Source organism: Cryptomeria japonica, chromosome 1, assembly GCF_030272615.1.
Source record: "Cryptomeria japonica chromosome 1, Sugi_1.0, whole genome shotgun sequence".
NCBI lineage: Eukaryota > Viridiplantae > Streptophyta > Pinopsida > Cupressales > Cupressaceae > Cryptomeria > Cryptomeria japonica.
Genome location: NC_081405.1, coordinates 505101969 through 505129853, shown reverse-complemented (window position 1 = coordinate 505129853; position 27885 = coordinate 505101969). Strand labels below are relative to the sequence as shown.

Here is a 27885-nt window from a genome sequence, read left to right as displayed (position 1 = left end):
GACTCCAACATCATCGGGTAGTGTCTTGAATGTGGAGAATAGAGGAAGATCAAAGGAAAGAGGAAAAGGCCCTTGGAATGAGAAATCATGAGGGAAGTCAAAGAAAGGATGCTCTCAATCTAGAGGAAAGAAAGATTGCTGGTATTGTGGAAAGCCTGGTCATCTAAAGAAAGATTCTTGGTCTTGGAAAAACAAAGAAGGCGACAAAAATGAAAATGACAGTAAGGAAGCTAATATTGCAAGTAATACTTTACAAGATGCTTTAATCTTATGTTTGGATAATGTTAATGATTCCTGGGTAATAGATTCTGGGGCTTCATTTCATCCTACACCCCATAGAAAATATTTTCTAGATTATGTTCAAGGTGATTTTGGATAGGTATATTTGGGTGATGATGAGCCATGTCAAATTTTTGGAAAAGGAAAGATAAAGATCAAGTTGCAAAATGGTAATGATTGGTTTTTGCAGGAGGTAAGACATGTTCCTAACTTGAGAAGAAATTTAATTTCTGCAGGGCAACTAGGTAGTGAAGGTTGCATAGTTACCTTCTTAGATAGTATCTGGAAGGTCAGTAAAGGATCATTAGTAGTAGCTAAAGGTGCGAAGGTTGGCACATTATATTTGTGTACTAGCCCCAAACCCCGACAAGGATACGTGCTGAGTGTATAGTACTTTGCTGATCAGTCACCACATTTCAACAATCTCCCACTTGGAGACTGATCAGGCTCCACACTGAACACTAGTATTTACAATAATTGTGTGGTCACCATAGGTTCAAACTACATATAAAGATCTAATAGGTATTTAAAGGATCAAAAGACCCCTTTCTAATGTTTGTTCGACTAGAAGAAGCCACTTGCTTCTTAACTGTCTCTATAGTCACATTTTGTTCATTCTCTGTAGTAACTTTCTCAGGATTGTTTTGTCCTTTTTCCTTTTCACCACCAACAATTGTTGCATCAACCTTCTCCTTTTCTTCTTTTCCTTTAATATCCATATTTCTTTCAATGCTATGATTTACTTCAGCACCATTCTCCTCTACATTTTTGGTATTCTTATGAACATTCTACTCTATTATCTAGGAGGGACACACTCCTTATTTCTGTTCTTAGCAGTAAGAGAGTCAATATCAAACTTCTCTTGAGGATGAGTCTCCCTAACTTGTTAAACTCTATCATTTTCTCACCAATCTCTATCAATAAAGGATAAAAAATAGATGAGTCAATTTATTGTATATAGGGAATTTATTTCAAGTCATTAACATCATGAGAAACTTGTTATTCTATAATTATTTCCCCTTACTTCATCTCCTTTAATATTTTAGTAGTAAATTTTTTTGTCTCCTTTTGGATTCTATTTTTATCTTCTTTAATTATGTTCATTAGGGTGTTCACCATCTACTTTGTTCTCATCTCTTTTGATTACCTTTGTGTGATCTTTGTAATTTCATCATTAGTCAAAGTGGGACCAAATCGCTTAATAGCGTCTTCTCTTATTTTGTCTTATATCTTGACAACATCATCTCTCTTGTTAATTAATGAATTTACAAGTGTTTTTGGAATTTGTTCAAGAATGTTGCTCAATGTTAAGTTGGTTTTCATTCATCATATACATAATAATAGCTTGCTCAATAATATTTTGGTTATACAATGATTCATTTGGATGAAGTTTAATATTTTCTTCCAAAGCTCCATGGCATTAAAATGCATTGAGAATTGTTTAAATATTGAAGGGATCTTGTTCAGGAAACTCTAGAGGAGTCTTTTTTGTCTTCTTGACCTTCACTTTCTCCTCTTCTTTTGGAATTTGCTTCCTCTTCATGCTTTTTTTTAATCTTTTTTCTTCTCTTCAATTCACAGCCTTCATTTCTTCTTCTTCTTCTTCTTCTTCTTCTTCTTCTTCTTGTTCATTAATACTGACATTTATTTTTTCTCTCTTTACTTGTTTCTTGAACCTTAGTTTATTCTTCTTAACTAGATTTCTCTTCTCTAGTGCTACAATAGCAGATCTCTTTCTACTTGGAGGGGTTTGTGCAATTAAGGAAGGTGTAGGAAGTGTTGCAATAGTAGTATTTCTTTTTCTTGTAGGTGGAAGGGGTGATTGTGGGGCATCTATAGTATCTCTAGATGCCTTAACAATACTCTTAGATGGTATACCAAGATTCTCCTCCAAATCACCTTTCATTCACCTTTTTTCTTCTTAAGGTATTTGTTATCTCTTCATAGGTGTCAAATATTTTTGCATTAGAGTTTATGGGTTTCTTGATCAATATGTCTACATATTCAACTAATTCAAGTTCGGGGACCTCATATGGTAACTTAGGAACCCATGAAGCCCTAGGATCAATAAACTTCATGTAATAGTTGTACATATCAATAATGAATGTGATCACCTATTTATAACCTCTCTAGGTATCATGTATCTCATATTCATTTTATCTTGAAAAGTCTTGTAAATATCACAATAGGAAGCATCACTAGCCTTTCCATCTAGAAATATATGAATATTATTTCCAATCCGAGAGCCTATTGATATATCATTTCTCCATACAATGTTATTAACCCCTAACAATTCTCTCATGAAATAAAGTATTAGATAGATAATCATAGATCCATATTTAAATGGGTACCTTGTCTCCTTAGTCTTGTGTGAATTCTTCATTATTTTTTATTTTAAAATCTCACATAGATAAACATCTTTACATCCTTTCACCATCTAATGGGATATATATTGGCAGTTGAATATGCAAAACTCTCTCTATTAGTAGACTAGACTTTATATACAATCTCCATGGAAGCATACCTAACACCCCAGTCAACAATGTCATTCATGGTAAGTGCTCTTTTATCAAATTTATCTCTTTAGTAGGGACTTCCCTAGTGGAACACAAACTAGTAACCTTCATTATAGCTTCCTACTTATCATATAAAGTTTGTCCAGTTAGATGAATTCTTCATGTGGAAAACAACTCCATATATCAAAAATTTTCTCACCCACACCAACATACTCTATTTTTAGCATAAATTCATCATCTTGCAAATTATCTTCTTTGAACTGTCATATTTTTATGTGATCATACTCTTTTCAATGAGCATGAATGTACATTTGCGCATCCATAGTGTGGAGAACATTGATAGGCACTTCAGAAAATTCCCTGGCTAGATCATTTATGATGGAGTTGAATAGACATTTATTGAATGGGGGTGTTGTATCATCCATAATATCTACAACCCTAGGAGTAGCCATTATCAATTTTTGAGCTTAGGATTTGTAGAGATACTAAAATAACCTAAAAACACTAGCTAGAGTTTGCACGACAACACTTGCACATTTTATTCACTCCTTAGCTCCTTAATCACTCTTCAAGACATCCAATGGGGTTCAATTGACCAAGTTTGGTATATATACCTCTTCGATCTACTACAATAAATGTCTATTAGGTTTAGTAGCTTTTAACCTTTCTACAATAATAGGGATCCCATGGGGGTTTCACTTAGTGAGCCTAGGTTATTACACATGCATTAATGGCTTACTAAAGAATCCCCCTATTTTAAAAAAATATTGCCCTAAAATCCTTTTTGGTCACCCCCTCCTAATACACAACCCAAATTAAAAATCCCCCAATTTTCACTAGATATTGTATTTTTTCATGGCCTGAATTAAAAACCCCCTATTTTCACTAAATAGGCAATATATTACTATTGATAAATTTTTTTGAGATATTAAATCCCCCAATATGAATACACATTATATAATATTTCCTAGCTAGTGAATCCCCCATGAGGGATCCATGAAACACTTCACAAACTTGTAATGGTAAAAATTAGGGTTTCCATCATTAGATGTAGTAGAACCACTAATTTTTCTTAATTACCATCACATTAGGGAAAGATAAAAATTTGATAGATCTAAACCTAATATATTTAGATTCCAATCATATTCTAGGGATATGAGCCTCTTCTTTCCCTTGAGTTGAATAGAAATATTGAAGGTATTGAAATTAGGGTAAATATGCAGGAATTGATGTTTTACACATGAAAAGTGAGGTACAATTGTCAAATTGAGCCACAAACCTGCTTGTGCCTCCCTTAAGATTTCAACATAACTCTATATTGATGTCTTAAGGAATCTTATAAGAACAAGGATACCCCCCTTCAACACCAAGGAGATATCCTTTAGGTAATAATGTTCAATAATCTAAGGTAAAGAGAGAATACTCTTATAATAAAGGATAGGATAGTCAAAAAAGAGATATCTTGCAACAAGTGTAAAGAGGATCTTTGGAGGAGAAGAGATCTTTACTCAAAAGACATCTACCTCCAAGAGAATTTTTTTGAACAAACATAATATCTTCTACCAAAAGAAGGGGAAAAAGAATGCATACCTTCCCCCTATTGCTAGATGAAAGGAATTCTTGATGAAGGACAACACACTTTTGACCTAATTTGAGGAATAAGTTTATAATAGATATACATTACCAAGTGAAAAAGAGGTTGTAGCTAAGGACTTACACCTCTTCCATAAGAGATAATTTTTGAGAAAACAACAACTTTACACAAATAATGACATCAAATCATAAGAAAACACCACTCAAAAAAGGAAAAGGGGATCCTTAGAAAGGACAAGAGAGAGAAATAATTTCCCTCCAAGGATATGGACAATGAGAAGAATTACACAGCTTCCAAAGAGAGATTATTCATAAGAGATGTACCGTTTCAAACAAAGAATAGGTCCTAAGCAAGGAACACACATGTATTCATATGAAGGATAATTCCATGTAAGAAAGGACTTAAAGTTATGAAAAATACAACACAAAATAAAAGGCAATCCTTAAAAAGGAGAGAGAGAAGGAAAATTACATCCTTGCCCCCCAAGAAAGAGGACAAGGAAAAATTAAGAAGAAGGATCACACATTTCCTAAGGAGAGATTATTCATGAGAGATGTACCATTTCAAACAAGGAATAGATCCCAACCAAATAATACATATGTATTCACATGAAGGATAATTTAATGCAAGAAAGGACATGAAATTGAATTCAATCCACAAAGGAAATAGTGAAACCTTTGAAAGAGGAAAAATAATATTCTTTCCCCCAAAGCATAGAGACAAGAATAAATAGACTATTATGTTGCTCAATAATTATTATTGCGCCTAAAATTTTACCACCATGAATGATAATGAGCCCCCAATAGGTAGGCTAACACTGTCACATAATGAGGAGAAATATAATAGAAACTTGAATATTATTTGAAATTCTTATAATAAATATGTCATTCATTGTCATGTGTTACTTTTATTATAGATAAATTAATATAATGTTGTATTTTTATTTTCAAAGCTTTACACTCATTAGTCAAATGGCCATGAATTTGATGATACTTGCAAAAAGAATAATTTTCAAGATGTTGTCTATTGGCAATTGACACTCAATTGGTTGGTTTCACTATGTTGTCATTGATGGCAACATGGTATCTTATTTTGGCTTCATGTTTTGGTTCAGCTGTGTACCGATAGGCACTTCACAGACACTACATCGGCACCGACATGATATAAGGATTTCTTTGGTTACTGACATTATAGGCCAGCATGGTTAAGAATAGGGTTATCAGTATTGGAGGCCGACATCGACAATTATTAATGATATTTATGTATTTATGTTATCTAGCTGACATGTAATTTGATATTGTAATTATCTTTGTAAGCCGACATAAGGCATGATAAGTTGTATAGGATATATAGGTCAATTGGATTAGATCATTTTGATATGATGATGAATGATAGAGGATAGATATGGTGATGGATATGTGAATGTGATCTAATGCAAAATATATCAGAGAGATTATGTATGTGAGGATATTTATTTAAGGGTTATTCCAGTAAAGGGTTTAGGGTTTCAGACTGGAACAAACAGAGCTTAAACCAAAACTGTGTTGTGGCATAGAAGATGTTATCTTAGTAGTTCAACACTTCTCTGGATTGTAGTCTAGATTTATATGTAGTCAGTGAGGCTCCATTTGTGATTGATCAGTGTGCTCTAGGTTGTAAGTCTTCTTGCAAGTGCAGACCCCTTATATTTTTGTAATATCTCTTCATATGGCCAATGGATTGATATTGTGGGTCACAAATCCCACCGTGGTTTTTCCTCTTTGAGGTTTTCCACTTATAATTTTGTGTGTTATGATTCTTATTTATGTGATTGGCTTATTTGTTGCTTTACTTCTTTCAATTTTGTATGTACCGGTATACTGGTTGGTGTATGCATGTTTTAATAAGGATAAAATTGATCAGTTTGGTATAACACTGATTCAACCCCCCCCCTCTCAGTTTTATTGGATTCCAACAATTGGTATTAGAGCCTTGTGCCTTGGAGGAAGTTTAACAGCTTGAGGAGGATCCTGAATCCACACTAGTACATTCAGAGCTGATTTCCGATGCCCGATTGTCGGATTTGCGACTAATTTTCATCAGAGTGCCGAGAAAATTACCCATAAAAAACTTGGCGTCAGATTGGTCGGCGATGCCATGCTCGTCAGAAATACGACAATCCCATGGACTCTACCAACGGTGAAAAAAGTCATTAGAATCAGTAGATTTCATCGCAAAGGCGATAGTGATTTGGAACTTTGCACCGACTCTGATGTTGTTTGTCCAATGCTTGTGTCATCAGTCCATTCAAAGACATCGATGACCATCTGAATGCGAAGTGTTGTCGCATGTACAACATCCTTGTCAGATGTTTGTGTGGTTTGAGTTAGAAGTGCGACTACTCTAGAACATTTCACCGACGAGAACATTGTATGTCCAACGATTACATCGTCGGTCAAAAGCTTGGTATTTGTCATAATTCCGATGATGATAATTTTTATCAAAAAAAAAATATTATTATCCAGTCATTGATATGTACAGTGAATGATATTCTATCCCCACCACCTACTAGTAGGGGCATAGGTTTGAGGCTAATATGAGGTGCATGGTTTCAAGATAATATGATCAGGTGCACCATGGTTGAGATGGTCCAAATCCCTAGTCTCACTCTACAACTAACCTCATGCCATATCTAAATCAAAGACATCTCAAATACATCATCAGTGGAAAGCTGCAAAATGCCATTTTCATACATAAGCAAGACATACACAATTGGGCACAATCACCAAGAGAATAGTAAAAAGTGTGTTTGAGATCATTGTCCTAATTGTGGTGTGGTCACGAAGAGATCACCATATATTTGTCAACCTCTTTGTGACCACACCACAATTAGGATAACGATCTCAAACACACTTTGTTCTCTTGGTGATTGTGCCCAATTGTGTATGTCTTGTTTATATATGAAAATGGCATTTTGCAGCTTTCCATCAACGATCTATTTGAGATGTCTTTGATTTAGATATGGCATGATCTTAATCATAGAGTGAGACTAGGGAGTTGGACCATCTCAACCATGGTGCCCCTGCATATGTATATAGTTTTGTGTATTCATTAAAGATTTTCATTTAATTTTGAGCATTTTGGTTAGCAAATCAGGGGTGCACTTTAAATTCTTGTTGTTATCCAATTCACTTACTTTAGCTCTATTTCTTTCTTCAGATTTGGGGTCTAGAGCTCCTCCCTAAGCAGAGATTGTTGGTTTTGTCTCCCCTACTTTGGTTGGAGAGTTTCTTGCTATCTCTGGTAGTTTGCCCTCAGAGTTCAGCTTCTTTATTGGTCGGATTGCTATTTTCCCTACCTTCTTCTCCAAGTACTCCTCCTCTTGTTTCCAATATTTTTCCTTTTCCTTCTACTCAATGGCCCTTGGTTGTGCCTTCATGCCCTCTTAATGTCTTCACTGGGTTCTTGTTTCCACAAGGACATTTCCTCCCCCAAAACTGTTTGTTTTTTAAATGGGGACACCTTCAGAATACAGGGACTTGGATGGGATGTCCCCCTGCCGCCCTAGTGCAATCCAATGCCATCATCTTTGAGACATCTTTATGACATCCTTGAGATGTTTGAGGGACTCCAAAGAGCCTCCTGACCATCCCAACAACCCATAAATGATTTAAAAAAAATCAAAACTTTTTTCAAACTCCATGCCCAAGGTCAAATCGTCACAACCTATGGGCCCCACCCAAATCCCACCAACTTTATAAAACTGCCTCCTATTTTTGTTCCAACTCACAAAAACAAAGAGCAAGAAGCTGACAACTGTGAATGTGAGAGTGAGAGTTGCAGGTGCCAGGTGAAAAAGTGAGAGTGCAGAGCAAGAGGGTTGAGGAGAAGTAAGAAGAGAAGTGATGCCAAGTTGCCAATTTGTAATGGTCTACCCCTGTTTTGAAACCAATTTCTTTTGCACCTTTTCAACTATGCTTCTTGACAAATAGTTCACTTGAGTGCTCTACTACTAATTTTCAGTTTGTCTTTCTTGATTTTGTGAATGCCAATGTTTGTTTGCTGATACTTTTGAGATGGCATTTTGGCAAACAACATGCATGCATTGAAAGGGTTTCAATTTGGAATTGATAGTGCAGATATCACTTTATAATAATCAAGATTTGCATTCACTGAAATAATTTCAATCAACTAAAGAGCAATATTCATGACTTACAAGTAATAAAAAAACTTACAAGGATGAGGCATATTCATTACTTACAAGTAATAAAAAAACTTACAAGGATGAGGCATATTCATAATTTTTGCAATGCCACCTTGGATATCAACACTAGAAGCCACTCATATTGTTCGTGTACAGGCAAGACAATATGCGAGTTCATTATACCCAAAAACTTGTGGTGTTGTTGTTCATGTTGGCTCTGTTGGACCCTGCAATTAAGATTCAATATAGATTATTCAATAAGATTAACTATGCAACATAATGAAATATTGAAAAGTGTGTTATCTTGTTGAGCTTCGCTTGGTTTCGAGAATAGTTTAATATTCTCTACTTAACAAGGCCAACCACATGAAGGTGGAAGCTGATTTGGCCCCTCCTCCCCCCCCCCCCTAACATCACTCTAAATTCCCTATTAACATCTTATAACATTCATTCATTCATTCTTTCTACCATTAATAAAATATAACATTCATTCATTAATATCACATAATGTTCATTAACAAGTAACATTGATTAACATTAATTAACACACAACATTCATCAATATTAATTAACACATATCATCCACAACCATTAATTAGCACATAATTACATTCACTAACACATAAAAATCAATCATTATCAAATAAGTTAGATTACAATCATTTCTTTCTTTGTTTTTTCTTTGAATCTATGAAAAGACTATGTGGAACATCGGTTTCTTCATCATTTCCCCCCTCTGTAGATGTTCCACCAACTGCTCGTGATCTCTGTGAGATTTTGCCAAGATCAAGAGGCAATGGAAAGCACAAATAAAAGAGAACAAAATAGATGATAAAAATAAACTGTATTCTATCAAGATGAAAAATATGATTGTAGCGTCGTAAATTGTACGCACTTGCTAGGGTGGTACAATTTCACACCTAGTTTAGCACCTGCCTTGGTGCATTTTACATTTTGCATTGCATTTCTCCTTTAACACTTAATTAATCAAATTAATTAGGTCTAAGGTCCTATTTCATCGTCCTCTACATCATAAAGTTGGGCCCTTTCGTTAAAGTGTGCCCTCTTCGTTTTATTCCTCCTATACATCATTCAATCAAAAACCCTAATTCAGTCCTATTTTGAACTTGGGGGCTTGGTTTCGGGGGTCAAAACATCTCGAAATCACCTGTAACTTCGGGATTCTCTCTAAAATCATCATATCCGACGGCCCTGAAAATTTGGTGAAAAGTTGTCAGGACCGTGGCGCTCAGAGTGCACATGGTCCCGGACATTTTTCCCAAAATTTTAGGAGCACAATCCAATCATAAAATAAAGCTTAACCCCAAGAAATTGGCAGGAAATTCAATCTCTAGGTCGGCCAAAAGACGAAATTACAACCTAGGGTTTCATACATAAGAGCTCTCTTTCTTCATTTGAAGGGATCGGATTTTTGTTTTCAGGAACCTCATATGCAGCGAAAGAGCAGATCTTTGAAGACTTCAACAACATTCAACATCCCTCTATCAAGCATTTATCAATTTCATTCATCCATTTAGGGCTTGGAAGACATTGAAGAACAATAGGAGATTACCGACTGAAGATTGGCTTGTACCTCTCCCTTGGGGTTGGGTATGATTTCATGTTGTTTTCATGTCTTTGCATAAGCCTCAATACATCACTTATTCATGCTTTAGATCACTTTGCATCTTGATTTAGAGCATTTACATTATCATTTACAAGCAATTAGGGTTTACTTTCTAGGTTGCTCTAGTTTGCTTGCTTGCATTTTAGGATCTTGCACACACACAAGGTCTGCACACACAATACATTTTACAATACAACTTGGCTATTCATGGAGGTGGAAATCACTGAAGCAGGGGTTTGACTAAGGCAAAACCCTATATAGCCGCCCACACCCTTTTCAAATATAAGTGCAGGTTTCGGGACTCGGACGACGCCGCAAGTTACAGATTCGGGAAAAGCAAGTCGAGACAGCACTCCACACCAAATTGCAGAGCAAAAGACTTGGATAGGGGCATGGGGCACCCTGGTCCTGCCAGGACAGGGGCGCTGGGTGCCCTGGTCCCTGGGACAGAGGCGTTGGGCACCCTGGTCCTCCTGACAGACAGCATTTCTGACAGTTTCCAGAGTGCAAGACAGTAGTTTCAAGTGCAGTTTCCGGCACAGTATCAGGACAGTGGCGCCCGCGCCCCCATCCCAAACATTTTCAACCAGATTTTGACTCCGGGTATGCATCTGCATTCTTATTTCATCCTTGTATTTACAGCTATTCATTATTTAATCTCAATTCTGTGATCGTGTTATTAGTTTATACATGCATTTTGGGATTAGGACTTGAACTTGTATCATTTTATCTTTCAATTACAACAAAGGAATAGAAATCCTAATAGGTAGCCTGTGGCTCTCTCTTTCACGAAAAGAAGTAGCCAATTGTGTGATACCTCTAGGCTCTTTCGTATTCTGTAATGTGTGTCAAAAGGTAGGATTAGGGCATGTTAACCTAGTCTCACTTTTTCCCCTACACAATGATCAACTGGATCATTAAGCATTACATACAATAAATATAAGTTTGCTTATATAGGCAAGGCTATATGGATATGTGAGCACACAAACATGACATGTGGCTCAATAAGAAACAAGGGTAGGTAGGAAATAGGTGTGGGTAGGTAGGAGAAATAATATAATAGTTCACATGAGGTGGATCACCCACTGAATGTGGAGTGTAACAACAAGATCGACACCATAAAAGGTGGAAATTCTCCTACACACACTATCCCAATGTGGAACAAAATAGATGATAAAAATAAATTGTATTCTATCAAGATGAAAAATATGATCAACCATTAAGCATTGCATACAATAAATATAAGCCTGCTTATATAGGCAAGGCTATATGGATATGTGAGCACACAAACATGACATGTGGCTCAATAGGAAACAAGGGTAGGTAGGAAATAGGTGTCGATAGGTAGGAGAAATAATATAATAGTCCACATGAGGTGGATCACCCACTGAATGTGGAGTGTAACAACAAGAACAACACCATAAAAGGTGGAAATTCTCCTACACACTATCCCAATGTGGCACAAACACCCAAGTGTCTCATACCCAAACTACTATGAAATGCATTTCCTAAGTAAACTTAAGTATAGTGTAATAATATCCATGATGAATAATTATTTACACCAACACCCCCCCTTAAGTGCAACTTAGGGGAATGCACTAAAGTCTACAATGCAACTAAGCAATGCAAGATGGGTCCCAGCTACTAGGCCATGTTAGGTACCCATGTACAAATGCAAATGCATGAAAACCAATGCAATGAAATATCTCACAAAGTGAGGAAAGAGAGAAAAACCCAATGGGAAAAAACCCTCCCCCAAAAGAGAGATGAAAGCTATACAAAAGAACTCTCATAGAAGAATGTGAGGAACAAAACCCCATGTGAGGAAAAAGTCCCCCCCATATGAGAGAAGAAGAGAAGCTAGGAAGCCCCCCCTCAATGTGGAATCTACACCAATGATAGAAGATCGATGTATGAAGAAATTGCTCCAAGAACGTCGAACAATATTCCTCCCCTTAGGAAGAAACAAAAACAAAGGTGTATCCATGAAGTCTCCCCATTCATGAAGGGAAGATGTATGAAGAAAACTCATGATGAAAGGAATCTCTAAAAACTAATCAAGTGTCCCCATGTCGATGCTGAAAGATACCCCCTTCAAAGATGGTAAATTGTGCCACACTGCTGAAAAAGGCACTCCAAGATCTAGTGGAGATGAATGTAGAACAATATCCAAAGACTCACATGTCTCCTCAAAGGATAAAGAGACCTCCTCCAACTATTGTACATAAGTATCCACAATCATGTCAACCTCAAAAGAATGATCATGTAGAGAATGAACAAGAGGGTAAGAGTGTTCCCTTGCAACAATCGAAGAAGAATCACCTTCATCAAAGAGAAGATGAATGTCATCAATGATGTCTCCCAAATCTGCAATGTAGGATTTCATAAACAAACCTACAATTTATGTCAAGTAATCATCCCATGAATCTGAAGCTGGAAGACAATGAATATCCTACTGCACTGAATCACATGAAGGCAAAACTGTCGCACTATCTGCATCATTAGGTGCAATAGGTGATGTGATATCAATATAAGGAGATGAAATACAAGACTCAAGAATGGGTTCACATGTGAGAATCCCCATGTTCAAGTGCCCAAAGTTCTCCTCAAAATCTGAACCATCACAAGAAGTGTGATCATCATGTGTAGGATCATCAAATGTGAAATCATCATCATCAAAAAAATCTAAAAAGGAGTATAACCGAGATGCATGATCAACCAACCCAATCGCAATGATAGCTCTAGTCTCCAAGTCTCTAATGAAAACTGACTTAGGTTTGAACTCCACAACTCTCTTAGTTACGCCATGTGTGATTTGATAGATGGAAAGGAGATTGTTTGTCAAGTGGGGTATAGACAACACATTATTGAAGGAGTTATCCCCAATGTCAATAGATCCTTTCCCAATCACATCCATGTATGTATGATTTGCCATCAGAATCTGTAGCTTGGTGCAAGGCTCAAATGTAGAGAACATAGACTGCGAAGATGCCATATGATGAGAAGCCCCTAAATCTAGAAGCCATCTCTCTGAATCATGACTGGTAGTAGCACAAAGAGCTTTTCCTTTTCTTGTCCCAAAAGAGTGAGTCTTCCCACTTGTAGAAGCCATGAATGCTTTCCCTTTTCCTTTTGAATGTGAGGAAGTGGAAGTTGGTGAATCATCCTTCTTGTAGACATTAGGCAAATCAATGTTATTTTTTTTTATGATATGTGTGAGCTCATCAATATTTTTAAAATGGCAACGATGCTCCTCATGACCAAACTTTTTACAATAGGCACAAGAAGGTTTCTCCCTCTTTGGTGAATTATCCCTCTTGGAAGAGGATGTATCTCCTTGTTGTGGAGAAGATGGTGCTTTGTCCTTAGGCTTTGATTGCCATTTCTTCTTGTTTGAGTTGTCCTTTCCTTGATTTCCTTTGTTCCCTTGATTTGCCACTAATGCTTGAGACTTAAAAGCCTTAAGAATGCCCATTCTTATCAACTTAGTTTGTTCCATCATCAACATTTCATTGAAAGCATCAAATGTAGGCATTGTGTAGCTTGAACCCATTGTCATCCTATGGGTTTGGAAACTAGAAACAAATGTTGCATATTCTTGTGGAAGCTTGCCTATCAAGTTGAATATCAATTGAGTATCCTTCTTATCAATGCCACAATCTTTGAGTTGTGCCCTCAACTCATTTGCCTTAGTGACATAATCATGTATAGTATCAAAGTTCTTGGGATCTAACATGGTGAGATCACTATCAATTTGATATCCCCTAATCTCATCAACTTGACCATACAAGCCTTGAAACTTTTGCCAAGAATCCTTGATTGGAGTACACTTCTCAATATGAAAAATGAGATCCTTTGATACATAATTTCTTAAGGTACCGATTGCCATGATGTTTTTAGTAAGCCAATCCAAGTGACCAACTGGATCAACCTTAGGATCAGCGGAAGAAACAATAGTTCCATCAATGTAATGAGTTAGTCCTTTTTCCATAAGTTTACTCCATGCATCAATTTTCCAAGTAGCATAGTTATGAGGAGTTAAGAGAGGAAACTTAGAAGAACCCATAGCAGCAAAAAGGAAGGAACACAAGAGCACAAAGCACAAGAGACACCCCCCCAAATTCACTCAATCAAAGTACCCCCAAAAAAATGATGATTTTAGCACTTTATATGTAGTGTGTGTGCAATATGCCACTTGCAAACAATGACAAAGTGGACTTCTGGTTTAAATTAATAACTTCTCAAAATGAGATCTAGGAGACTTCAACAAATACTACTAGTGATCTGAACTGAGATCCAAGCAAAATGCAAGTACCAAATATGCCAAAAAATGGCCAAATACTGAAAGTACAATTTCTACTTAAAATCACTATAAATAGATGGTATATTATGAAAGTAGATGAAAAAATATGCACTTTAAAAAAAAAAACACCTGAAAATGAGTACATATGAGCCCAAATGAAGCCTCCAAAGTTGTAAAAATTGGGATTTCATGATTTCTGAAACACGTGTATCCAAAAATTAGACAAATCCTATACCATTGTATAGATCATGAAATTCTACCCCAAAACAAAAAAAATTGCTTGTAAAAACGAGTCCGGATGAGTGAGATATCGCTATTTAAAAATTGCCTGCAAAATTATAATTTCTGGAAAATTTTCGCCGCAGCGTCAAAATTCAAATGCCTCTAGATTTGGCCTCCAAAGTCCAATTTGGATGAAACAAAAGGCAAAACTAACTTTCTTGGACCTCCTCAATCCAATGATAACCTCATATTTGACCCATCAAGCTTCAATAAAAACCTGCAATAGAAAATTCCAAAATGCAAACCCCAAATAGCATCAAATTTCTCTCAATTGGCAAGCCAATGACACTCTAATGGCTCTGATACCATGTAAGATTTTGCCAAGATCAAGAGGGAAATGGAAAGCACAAATAAGAGAGAATAAAATAGATGATAAAAATAAACTGTATTCTATCAAGATGAAAAATATGATCAACCATTAAGCATTACATATAATAAATATAAGCTTGCTTATATAGGCAAGGCTACATGGATATGTGAGCACACAAACATGACATGTGGCTCAATAAGAAACAAGGGTAGGTAGGAAATAGGTGTGGGTAGGTAGAAGAAATAATATAAAAGTCCACATGAGGTGGATCACCCACTGAATGTGGAGTGTAACAACAAGATCAACACCATAAAAGGTGGAAATTCTCCTACACACACTATCCCAATGTAGCACAAACACCCAAGTGTCTCATACCCAAACTACTATGAAATGCATTTCCTAAGCAAACTTAAGTATAGTGTAATAATATCCATGATGAATAATTATTTACACCAACAATCTTGATGTATGCCTAGTCCTATACTAAGGACGAGGACGCTAAAGCAAAGGGGGGTCCTCTGCAATAACAAAGAAATGGATTAAATTTAAAAAAAAAAAAATTATTGTTACAAGTATTTCATTAATTTAGAGAACATAATTGTTGTTCTCTTTACCTAATGGGGCCACATCATTTTGTGTAGCCTCAACCTCAACATGTTGAACACCCTCTAGATCATCTGGAGTTGAAATACTAAAGGTTACATTAATGTTGAACACCAATTGCAATTATATTTATTTAAATAAATAACAATGGTCTTCTTTACCTGAGTGGGGAACATCACATTCTTGATGTTGTGTACCCAGATCATGCTCCACTTGCTCACCACCAACTACATGCTCTAAAATATTAACAAAAAAGGTTACATTAATTACTACTCTAATTACAAAATAAGATGTTTAATTGTATTAATAGCTAAATAAATAAATTTTAATAGCAAATGACTACCTCCACTACTGGGATGCACATCCAGACCTTCATGTGTAGGTGGTGTTTCACAATTAGCAGGCTGCATTCCAATGACATGCACATTGTTATCATTGCTCGCTTATTTAAAACAAGTATAGTCACTTTATGTTGGAACTCAATATCAATTAGATTATTGGTAAAGTATTCAATTTGAAACAACTTCCATTTAGCATATTTACCTGTGTGACGGATGCACTCGAATGTTGTGTATGCCCACTCAATTCTCATAGTTGATCAACCACGACTGAATAGCCTTGTTGGTAGGCAATTCTCTTGTCATCTTCTATGGGCGCTCTATTAAATTCAGAGTCCTTTATTTTTTCTTAGTACCGTGAATTTTTCTTTCATTGGTTGATTAAAAAAAAACGTTTGCAATTTATTAATATTTTGATGCAATATTTTGTTTACATGAGATACTTACAATTCGTGCAGCAAGTTTCATGTAATCACCAGAGCCGAGTTTGTGTTGCCCGTGCTTTTCTTGCCTTGCCTTGGTTGCCTTTGACGTGTCACTCAATCTATTAAAAGTTTGAAATATGTTAGATTATATAAATATAAAGAGTAATTAATTAGTACATTATTACATTCTTAATAGTATCTCGTACCTTCTTCTAGCATCTAGTGGTGTATTTCCTTTTTTCCTTTCAATTCTCTCCTTGGCATCCAAAATCGGGTCCTTCCACTCCCTCTCTGGAATCATCGGGGGATGCTCGTACTTTAGGTTTCTCTCCAAATGGGTCCTATTTTGGTCTCTCACATACTTTAGATATGTGCTAGCTTTTTCAAGGAGCTTGGTTTTGTCAAAGGTGTCATTTCCAAACCACTCAACCATTTGGTTTGTCAATTCATCTTTTAACCTTTTTTCTTGGTCATTCCACCTTTTAAAGCAAAAACAAACCTGCTAGATTCAAAAATGAATTGAAGCTACATTTATTACACTTCAAGAAATGGATCAAAGGAAAACTATTCTAGCAATGATATGAAATCAAAAGTGGATTAGGGTTAGTTCACATATGATGTACCACCTTTTACGTATGGTGGGCCGAAATATCTGCAATGCAATGTCACTAAGATGTTTATAGAAAATATCATTGCCTGCAAAAAATTCATGGGATCATTAGTCCAAAATGAGTGATCATAAAGTAAATTACAATTAGAGTATATATAATAATAATTTTAAAGTACCTAGAACCTTTTGTATCTTTAAGGGAATCATTTCTTTGTCGCTCACCACTAATGTGGCCTCCAACGTTCCCGTACTAGCAATACGAGAAGATCCAGGAAATGATGGTATGCTATCAGCAGTAGTCGCCTCTGGCACATCCTCATGTGCATCTTCTCCTACAAAAAATGAATCCACTATGAAATGGCATTAGAATTCAAGAAAGAAAGCTTGAAGGGAAATAAACACATGACAGAAGATAGAGCAAAAGAGGGATCTACCAACAGTGGGTGGGCCAATATGACATGCACTAGAGGATGTCTGCATGCTACGTGTTGCCGACATTGCAGTTGGCAATATGGGTGAGGGTAACCTCTGATGAGATGACGATGACATTTGCATAGTAACATTGACAACACCTAAAGAATAATACATTAAATATATGAAAAGTGCAAGAATTGTAAACAAGGATGAACCTTTATTTTGAAAATTGATAGTATCAAGTATGATGTGTTTTGGGTACTCAGAGTGATAAGCCAAGCAAGTGATAATACAAGAAAATCATCATCACCTGAAGATCCTGCAACACCCTGATCGTGGGAACAACTTTGATGAGGGCTGATAAATTGTTGTAAAAACAATACGTACATATTTTAGTTAATGACATAAAAGAGAATAAAATATAAACCATTATTGAACTTTTGTTATAATTAAAGCTTTCATTACTGCTTACTTGCAAGTTTTTTGTTGTCCAAAGCAATAATTCCACCCTCTCTCGTATCTCATCAGTGATAGGATGCACGACTACCAAAGCAACAATCTCTTTTCTAATTTTTATAAGAGGCATTTTAAAGAATTTCATAAGGTGTGTGGGATCTTCAGGGTCATCATCGCTTAACCCTAATGATTCCACATCCCTAGAAAGGTGCTCAGGTACTCCAATTCCCTTTCCCTTTCCCCAAACATCCATTTGTGTCAAGAATATCATTAACAATTACAAAATTAGTATAAATCACTAAAAAAAAAGAACATAATAATGTAACAATTTGCTTCTATCTAATTTATACAATTACAATGAGGTTTACCTACTCAGTAGAAGTGTCGCAAGCTACATCCCTGTTTGCGATATGTGATGGATCCATGTCGGCCCGCGACAAAGAAAAAATATAAAAAACGTTAGCGAAATTAAACCAATAGACTTAGAAAAAAATTCATAATAAAATGGTATATTGGATTTATTAATTGGAGGTTGGTTAATTTAAATGGTATATAGTACGTACCACCCTCATGATATTAACTTTGTTTTTATCTATACGATTCAAACTGTAATCGATTAGAAGCTCTTCGCCTGCACTTATTGATTTTATCGCACATTCAAATACACGATTTCCCTCGTGCACCTCAAATATGCAATTGGGTTGTTTATTAGTTGAACCAAGTCACGTACTATTTATAAAACCTACAATATTACCTATTGCTTTTGGACAATCATCAATGTATACAGCCACTCATTTACTTTGATCATTATCTTTCTGTTGTATATAATTTGTTGACAATGCATACCTATGCATACTTTTTTATATTTAACAATCTGCATCCAATTATTGTAATTGTAACAAGGTCCAACAAACTCCATCAATTCAGCAACTATATTGTAACATACCTTTATGTTGTCCATGGAAAATAAGACTAAACCATGTAACGAAAAAGGTGCTATGCAATATATCCTATTGTTAACACAAAAATCAGTGTTTATTGGAGGAAGTTCCTTGGGCACCCATTGTTTGTGTAGATGTTTGTACCTTAGTGGCACCTTAATGTCACCTTTGGTCTCATCATCATAAGAACATGACCCCCCTTGAGCAAGGAAAAATTTCATGCCTTTATTGAATTTTCTTCTAATCTTTTGACCTCTTGTTGATCTCCTTATTGTAGACCTACTACATGTGTCACTTTCATTTTCTATTACTGCACTTTCCTCACTTGACAAAGATAGATCTAACAAATACCTATTTGGGGGTACTTGCACTCCATGAAATGAGAGAGTTAATTGGTAATGAGAGAGAAATTTTGCAAATGAGGGTAATATTGATGAAGAAGTTAACCTTAAAGTTGATTTTGGGATGAAAATTGGAATAAGTCCAACTGGGGCCTCAAGTGTTGATAACTGTATTAGATTTACTACTAATATCAAGGTTTGAAAAACTGAGGAAGTTTGTTTTCCAAGTAATTTAAAAAAAATAAACTATTTCTATAGGGTGTATTGAGTAGTTATACCTATCCATCCATGAGACTGTGCAGGATCCTCGTCAAAGGGGTTCAGGGTTTTGTACAATGTAATTCAATTATCTTATGTTAGCTAAAAATTACATAGTACACAACATGAACAACATGAACTTTGTAGACAAAAAGAGTATTAAATAATAAAAAGATGTTGTCATCAAAATCATTGTAAATTTTTTAATTCCTTACCTTTAATTTATGTAGACTATGCAGGATCCTCAACTAAATGGTTGACAATGTCTATAGTCAACGACCTGTTCCCACCAAGGGTGACAACATCACACAGGGACTATACCTGAAATCAACACCATCAATTGAGAATCATAAGCATTACTACATTTGTAAGTTGATAAACAATAAATACATATGTATCATAAGCATCACAAGCATCACATGATGTGTCATCATATATGTAATTGAGCATCACAATTAGCATCACATATCATGTGTCATCATAAACATGTAATCCATCACATATGTATCATAAATCACCATCCATCACATAGGTAATAAACAATCCACGTTCTATAAATAAACACAAAGTTCAAAAAATGTCACATGCATCATCATAAACATGTGATCCATCACATATGTATTTTAAATCAACATCCATCACATAGCTAATAAACAATCCAATTTCCATAAATAAACACAGTTTAAAAAATGTCACATAAATAGTCACTCTCCCTATCTCCATCTCCATATTAAAAGGTGCATCATGAATAATTATGTAATGGCATTAGAATTTAAAACATAATGAATTGATTATGTAAAAAAAATTCTATCAAGAAGTCAATATTAAATAGATAATATACTAATCGCATACCTCATACATTTCATTCTTCATCATCATGAACATCAAGGTCATCATCGCCAACATCATCATCATAATCATCATCATCATCATCATCATCATCATCATCATCATCATCATCATCATCATCATCATCATCAACGTCTTTGCCATCATCATCACCATCACCATCACCACCACCACCACCATCACCATCCCCATCACCATCACCATCATCATCATCATCTTCTTCTTCTTCTTGTTCTTCTTCATCGTCATTGAGAAACTGTTGATTGTGATAATCATCCACTTCATCTTCTACTTCTTCGGTATCTTCTTCTTCCATCACATTATACTTTATTGGCCTTCCTCTTGGATCATGTCTAACAACAAATGACCAGCCTGGTTTATGTGGAACCTCTGAGTAAAATAATTGCTCACATTGTCTTGGAAGAACATAGGGCTCATCCCCAACTGGTTCAAATGACCTTGTATTTAGCATTATAAAACCATTATCATGTTCAATAACAGTTCTATCATGATCAATTTTATTCAATCGTAGGTTGTACCATTTGATGATGAACAAAACTAATTTGAAGGAATTAAAGTCACACTCAAGTATATCATCCAAAATGCCATAGTATCTATTTTGAGACTATTGAGGATGTATGCCATTTCTTGATGAAATATTTGTCACCTCAAAGACTGCAGTGATGCCAGAATCACAAGTTTTCTTCATTTCATCCAACTTTTTTATGCGAAATTTATGACCATTGCAGCACATAGCATTATGGTGTTTGACCTACGATATGTCAAACAAGTAAAATTTATTGCATTGTGAGTTGATAAACATATGGGTGATTAATAAATTTATGCGTACCTGTTTATCTCTTAAACCATATACTAAATCAATTTCCCTTTGTGTAACATTGGCATCTCCATTACGATGTACTTCTTTAACCAATGAAGCCACACCTTCCCATGTTAACGTGCATCCAGAATGTTGACAATGTTCAATCCATACAATCATCCAATCAAAATTGTTTGCAATATACAAATGTAGTGCATCCCACTCTCGACCAACTGTATAAAAAATAAATAGATGTCTTACAATTGATTTATTTTGAAGACTAAGAATTAATTAACTACAATAATATCTTATAATAACCTCTCACTTTCCTCAATCTACCTTTCCCCATCAAGTACTCCCCTTCGAATTCGTTAATGGTGTTGGGATCCCAAATGCGATCCACGTGGATCTTTGTTGCAAACTTAGGAAGATATTCAAAAATGTACACCATAGTCTAGTATACCATATATCCCTCCACCATAGAGCCCTCAGGATGTTCTCTTTGTCAAACCAAAGCCTTAAAAAATTTCAAGTGCCTCTCAACCATGCACATTGACCTAGTGTGTTTAGGTCCACACAATTCAATCTCCTCAACTTGGTGTATGAGGTAGTGTTCTTGTGCATTGAAAAAATCTAGAGGTAGACACTTTTGCATTTCACACATTAAATGAGGAATTTTTCTCTTCCAATATTTTATATCATCTTTATTGATTTCTTTACATGGCAACCACCTAAAAGATTTTCAAGACGCAAAAAAATATATTACATAACAAGTAAAACAAATCGCAAATATAATATCTATACAATGAACTGAACAAATATCACTACTTACCTCATGTATTTTCCAAGATCATATATGACTTTCTTGACATTATTGTCGAAGTCATCTGGGAGAGATAGAGGTAGAACATACTGCAACAATTATAAAATTATCTTTTCCTTTTTTGTAACATAATGAAAAGTACATGTATGCACAGTACTTAAATACATACTAAAAACACAAGAACATGAATTACCTTAATGAAGGTATGCCAATCATGCATTTTCATCCCTGGCTCAAATTCACTTTTCTTTGATATGAGATTGTTTATGTTCACAGCAAATCCTGTGGGAAATCGAATTTTTCGTATGACTTCTTTTATAGCACTGCTTTGTTGGTCCGTTAATAACCAAGGAAGCTCACTTATATTAATCTGGTCTCCATGGCTATTTGATTGAATGACATTTATCATTGCATAATTGGAATCCTGAATGTCACTACATATTTTGACAATTTTTTCTTTGTCACGCCTTCCAACCAATATTTTCCACACTGTCTCTATTATATTCTTTCCAATGTGCATACTATCAAACAAATGAACAATTTGTAACTGCTCATAGTAGGGTAACCTACTAAATTATCGGGGATAACTTTTTAGTCCCTTAGGAAGGTGGTCATTTATGCCTTCATAATCTTCATGATCATCAATCACATCATCAGTAAACAAAACAAAATAGAAAATATGTTTTATGACAAACCAATAGATGGAATGTCATTACCTTGATGATTAATTCTATTATATTCCACCTTCCACAGGTGAGGTGTCATTCTTTGTGGCTTTTATGTATTCTCTTCTTTCCCATTGAAAAGATGTTTTTTAGTATTTCGATACTTATGATTTTTGTGGAGAAAGTTCCTATACTCATCAAACACCTGCTTTCCTAAACTTTTTGAATGATGAGATTTCATCTTTGGACCACAAACAGGACATGCAAATTTTCCCTTTGTTTGAAGACCTACAAGATAATGTATAATTGGATTCAATATGATAATTTTTTTAATTATAATGTTCATGCACAACTTAAACACTATAACATACCACGAAAATGTGTTAGCCCCGGGGCATCGTGTATTGTCCATAGAAGCATCACATGTAATTGAAATTGTCTTTGTCCTATTGGTCTAGAGACATCATACATAGTGACACCATTCCATAACTCCAGCAACTCGTCGATAAGAGGCTTGATATATACATTCATATCTTTAACTTGGTACTTACCTAATCGAATGAACAAAAACATTACATAATTATTATGACCATTTTACTACAATATTTATAATTAAATTTAGACGACTATATTTAAATGAAAAAATACCTAGAACAATCATTGCCAACATTATGTGCTCCCTCTTTATTGACATCCATGGAGGAATGTTATTGTTGATAACAAAAATAAGCCACATTGAGTAAATAGATCTCATCTCTCCAAATGGATTGACACCATCTGCTGCCAATGAAAGCCTGAGATTACGATGTTCTTCTTTAAAGTGTGGCCACTTTTACTCTATGTCCATAAATGTTGAACCATCTGCAAAAATTTGAATAATGTCATCTCGACTTCTATTGCATGCATGGTAATCCATAAATTGTTCCAAGCTAGTGCACTTGAATAATCGTTGCATACGTGGAATAATGGGAATATAGTGAAGAACCTTGCGAGGAACCCTTTTTTTTATTTGATCTATTCGATATCTACTGATATGACATTCAGGGCATTCAATTTGAAATTCATGTTGTTTGTGATATATAATATGATCATTGGGACAAAAATCTATTGCTTGATACTCCATTCCAATATCTTTCATAATGGCAAATAATTCTCGGTATGAGCGAGGTAGAATATTTGATGGTGGTAACAAAAACTCACCTATCAAATATAATTTGTTATAATATAGAATATTAATGGTACAAAATGATTCATAGTTTATTATGACATATATGACATACCTTAACATACGTGACATTGTTATGTTGGATAAACCATTCATAACCTTCAAGTTCACAAACAACAATACAACAGAGAGAAGATTTGCCTGCGAGCCTTCGTAAAGGGCCTCAGATGCCTTCTCAAGTAGAGGGACATCATGAACAACATCAAGGTCATATTCATCATCATGATTAGTTGCATGAGTACTAAATGAGTCATGGATCAATGTATTTGTACCATCATCTTCAATTGTCTTTTTTGGCTCATGATCATCATCTTCCATGGGATCATTATCTCTAGCTTTGATATTCACACCTCCATGTTCATCCACTTTGAAAACCATATTCTCAGGGTTGTGTTGATCCATACCATGTGCTTCAAGGTGCTCGACTTGTATAAAATTGATAAACATAAATAAACCTTCATCATGATCTCATCATCATGTGATTTATTATGTATATAAATTGTCAAAATGATATAATGAAAAACTTACCAATGGATGATAATTATGTCCACCATCAATGTGAGCATGCAGCCTATAATGTTTCTTTGTTGTTTTGATTAGAAGTCTTCTAGTCTTTAACCCCTTACAAATTTTGCATGGACAATAACATTTTCCATCACCTTTTCTTTTCAAGTTAGACCACAATCTAGCAATTGTCTCCTTATTTTGTTGTTCATTGACATTGTCTGACATGGTCTTTCTTCACAGGCAAGAAAATTGGGCTATAGAAATAGTTATATAGAAGTTGAAATGTTAGTTATGAAATCATGTTTTAGTATAATATACTAAATCAAATTACTTGAAAATAGAAATTATCATCATCAAATTACTTAAAAATAGAAATTATCATCATTGAACAAAGCAACTTATTGAATTTAGATTTCTAGTTTTCTTATGGTACATCACACAATGTGGAAAATAAGAAATACTCAATAAATAATAGGATTCATTGATCTAGTATTATCACAATTTGCACTTGGCCTTCAATATTTTCTCCTCCTAACACTGTTTATCCATTACCTGTCAAGTACAAAACTCTAAAACCCATGGCTATTAAAATACATAAGACAACATTGTAGCATCTTATAATCATCTGTTATAAAACCAAAGCACTTGGGAGTGATTCTTTTGTTTGTCACAGTCCAAGAAAACAGTGTCTACTGGAGCCTTGAATGACTGACTAGAAAGATTTTTAATTCCTTTTCTTTTTCCTTCTAATTTTTTCCCTATCACTTCCATCCTCTGAGTTAGATACCCTCGTCCTTTTCTTTCTTCTTGTTTTTTCATACTCATTGTCATGCTTTGAATTATTTTTCTTTCTTGTTGACTCCTTACTACTCTCACTGTTAGTTTCACTCTCAGAATCTGAGTCTGATGTATCAAAATCTGACAAACCTAATGAACTACAAGAATTGTCATTAGAGGTAGATTCATCTGACTCGGAAATAGACTTTTGCTACTGCATTACAATCCTTGTCATATTCTTCAAATACTCACGTAAACTCTCAGTGATACCACCAAGACCAATAGAAGTAAAGAAATTGATAGAAAATCATGAATTTTTGGGATTGTCCTTTGGAAAAATTGAATCGAAAGACTCCTGCATTGTTGGATCGTTCAACCTTTCATTAAGCAACAATATACCAAGCTGCTCTGCCAGCTCCTGGAAGAGAATCTTTATAAAAATACGTGAAGAGGAAGTAGTATCTTCCTCTGTTAGATGTATATAAGCAAGACAATGCCATGGAAGAGCATATGTGCCAAGTAAGTGGGCAAAAAACTTTGCAACATTACACAATTTATTTGTTTCCAGTTTGTGTATCATATAATACTATTGTACAAAACACTTATCAAAAAATTCCTCATAAATTTTATTGATCATACAGAATCTTTCTCCAAGAAGACCATAACAATGAAGGTATGTTCTCTCTTGACTACAGCATTCTAACAACATGATGCCTAATTCCATCTCTTGACCAAGTTCAAGCTTGATCTTTAGTAGCTTATGACCAGCTTCCTCAAAATCAACACTTGACATGATTGTCAAATAAATTGTACGTCTTAAATTGACCAAGTTTGTCTTTGTCTCATCCTGTATTCTCAGTGCTTCCTCACCTTCCTCTTCATCATTATCATCATCATCTGAATCATCACCTAAATCATTCTCCCCTTCTGCTTCATCTAAAGAAGTATCTCCAAGGATATCTTTCTTCAGTTTTTCATAGGTTGCTTCATGCTCCAAGAAATCAGGATCTGGGTTGAAAACATCCAAACTAGCTTCTTGATCAAGTTCATCTTCTAGGAAAAATTCATGTCTTAACTGATCTTCTTGCTCTAAAAGGTCCAATTCTGGCTACACAACTGGATGACCCTCAAACTTAGCTTTGCGAATTGCAAAAAGGCCTTCAATTAAAAACTGTACTCATTTGTCAATTTCCCCCTCATAGAGAATACCTCTAAATCTCTCAAAAATTCCATAGAGACCTTTGGATGAAAGGTCTTGCAACAAAGAACCACATTCTTTCACTAACCCAACAACAAACTCTACACTATCATCTGTGGGGTTCTCTAGTAAAAGGGTGAGAAGTTCCAAGGCAATGATCTCATGTGCAACTTGTTGATTCACTAAATGAGCTATGAATTTGGTTGCTGCTACCAACATGTGCTTATCATTGTGTTTATATGCCCTCTTAAGCTACAAAATAATTCTTCACAAAAGCAGATTGCCAACTTCAAGAAATTTTGTATTTACCACAACAACCAACGCAACAAAAACATCTGTAAATCCAAGGGATGCCATTTGGGATTTCATACAAGACCTACAAAATAGACCCCTCCCATGGATGAGATTCTCTGCAAACAACTGTGGAATTATGTTCTTGATGTTAGATGCATTTACCTTGTTTACTAACCCATTGATACTCTTCCAAAGGGTATCCCATGTCATGCACTAGTATTCCACACTGCTCTTGTCTTCCACATCTTTCATCATTTGAGCCAGCTTAAATGGGGGAATGTAAACACCCCCACTTCTTCCAACACCCTTCTCAGCTCCTCTTACAACACCTTTTCCATTCCCATTCTAAGATGGACAAGACACAACACCAGAAGTTTTCACTTCCACTGCTTCTTTGTCCCTCTTGTTTCCAGAAGCCCCTTTACCACTTAATTCATGCTTATTTCTATACATAAACCCATCAGGAAGCATGATTTTTTGCATATAAGCTTGCCCAAATATTTTATAGTTATTTTTCATCAAGATTCCCTCAAGAGCTGGTAGATCCTACTTCCATACTTTAATTTTGTTTTCTCAAAGGACAATCCTAAAAATCCATGCATTGCAAACAACTTTTTACACCTTTGTTGGTTGTGGTGGCGCCACAGAGAGTTTACATCAATAAATGAAGAACATGCCAATGCTTTTAATGCAGTAGTAGAAGTCTATCTCTTATTCAATATCTCTAGTGAAACCCCCATGATCTTTTGTTGGAGTAGAATTTGTTATATTCTAGAAAGGGTCTTGTCCTTTGTTGATGGGATATTCATCTACCTCAAGAAATATATGTTCTTTTCTCCAACAAGAAGTGGAACTAAATGAAGATCTAGCACCATGAAATGAATCCTCAAAAGGATTACTATAGTTAGTTTTGGTAGATAGTGATTTGGGTAAAATACTAATGTGGCTTTAGGAAACATTATGTACTAGCTTAGCATACTCTAACAACTTTGGTGCAACATGATACATCCAATTAAGTCTCCATCAGTATCTCTATTGTGTTTATGGATTGGGATTCAATGTAATCTTTTTATACATAGATTTTACTTTCAACCGAGGAGGTTTGTATGTACTTACTTGTCTTTCGATTATATCCCTATTTCAAGAATTTCTTCTATCAACAAATCATTTGTTGTAAGTTGTACAAGTGGAAGCTTGAACATGCCTTTCATGCTAGCCTTGTTGATATGTTCAACACCATCTTGTGC

The 27885-nt window shown here is 35.2% G+C and overlaps 1 pseudogene; it reads right to left on the bottom strand.

Moving 5' to 3' along the window:
- Window positions 1–794: 794 nt before the first annotated feature.
- Window positions 795–26935, bottom strand: LOC131857929 (uncharacterized; annotated as a pseudogene).
- Window positions 26936–27885: the final 950 nt, after the last annotated feature.